At 34.2% G+C, this 1,642-nt stretch overlaps 1 pseudogene; it reads right to left on the bottom strand.

Annotated features, from left to right (window-relative positions):
• LOC101312658 overlaps positions 1 to 1,642 on the bottom strand; it is a 10,456-nt pseudogene that overhangs the window by 141 nt on the left and 8,673 nt on the right.

Raw genomic sequence — 1,642 nt, 5'->3', positions numbered from 1 at the left:
CCGATGCAGATGGTCGACGACCACGACGACTGCTACTGAACCAAAGCTCGATCCCATCCATTCTGAGGCCGACGAGTTCCACTGCGCAATCCAACGATAGCTCGCTTGATCTCTATGCATTCCTCCGTTTGGTTCCCTCAGTGGTTCTTCGATTCTGACTACAACAACTGGTTTGTGCTTTTTCTTCGTTTATTGCGGTGTTTTGGTATTGTGGAAATTGAAGCTTCAATTGGTATTGGGTTGTGTGGAACTGGAGGGCTAGCTTCTGTTTTGCTATGTGCTTTAGTTTTGTAGCAATTGATTATGATTTTGATTAGCTTCAAAATCCTAGATCTGGATGAGTATGAGTGATGCTACTGTACATTTGGTAGTAGCACCAGCTATTCAGTGGTCAGTAGCATAAGATTTCGCATCGCCACAGTAGCAGCTTTGTTTGGTTCCGAAGAATTGCTGGAAAAAATTGTAATAGCACCGGCAGTAGCACATTCCTACTTTGGCAGTAGCACATTTTCGTCGACAGTAGCACATGTCGACAGTAGCAGTAGTAGCGGATATGTTGAAGGGTAGTTTGGTAAAAATATAATGACAGATGGCATGTGGGTATTAAATTGTCCTAATTTGTTAATTTTTGTCCTTAAATGTATAAGATAATGAGTAAAGGATGTATTTGTAAACTGAAACTTAGTTAGTAACTAATATGTAATTTACTAATCAATTTATTGAGGTCAATAAACATTTATTAGGGGTAATAAGAAGTCTCTGAACATTTATTTCCTTCAATAAATGGTTTATTATTTTTTATAAATTATTTGGAGATATTTTAGTAAAATTTTGTCTTTATTGTCGCTTAATAATTTTTTTATTAGGGTAGTAAAATACTTCTCAACATTTACTGTCACCAATAATCGCCCTCTAATTAACCGTCTATTAGATTTTATAAATTATTTCGGGATGTTTCGATGAGATTTCAAGTTTTTGTCCTCTAATAAATTTTCAATCTTACTGCCCCTCAATAAACTTTTAGAGAGGGTACTGTTTTGGCAAGATCTGATGACATTTAAAAAAGTTCGATAAGCTTCCGGCACCAAACTCTGGTGATAGGCGAGATTCTGGTGGCAATCGACAAGATTCCAGCAACTAGTGACCGGAGTTCGACGATGGTGTCAGGATATCCAAAGAGCTTCCGATAAAGTCTTACTGCCTCTCATACACTTTTTCTCTCTAAGCATGTATAAGAACTAAGGGTAAAAATGTCTTAAAAATATTATTTTATTTTGACTTTAATAAATATTTATGTATTTGGACACAAATAAGTTTATTGAAATGGATTTTGGAAACCATGTTTTTGTGCAAATGGTTATCTTTACAATAATAAAAGAAAGAGAAATTTTAAATAGACACTCCTAATCTCTTAATACACACATCTATTATTTTATGTTTCTATTAAGATTTTATGGGTAAGTTAAATAGTAAATTACATATTAGTTACTAACTAAGTTTCAGTTTACAAATACATCCTTTACTCATTATCTTATACATTTAAGGACAAAAATTAACAAATTAGGACAATTTAATACCCACATGCCATCTGTCATTATATTTTACCAAACTACCCTTCAACATATCCGCTACTACTGCTACT

The sequence above is a fragment of the Fragaria vesca genome, linkage group LG6 (genome assembly GCF_000184155.1).
Source record: "Fragaria vesca subsp. vesca linkage group LG6, FraVesHawaii_1.0, whole genome shotgun sequence".
Taxonomy (NCBI): Eukaryota; Viridiplantae; Streptophyta; class Magnoliopsida; order Rosales; family Rosaceae; genus Fragaria; species Fragaria vesca.
The sequence above is the reverse complement of the archived record's forward strand: the minus strand, read 5'-3'. Positions and strand labels throughout refer to the sequence as shown.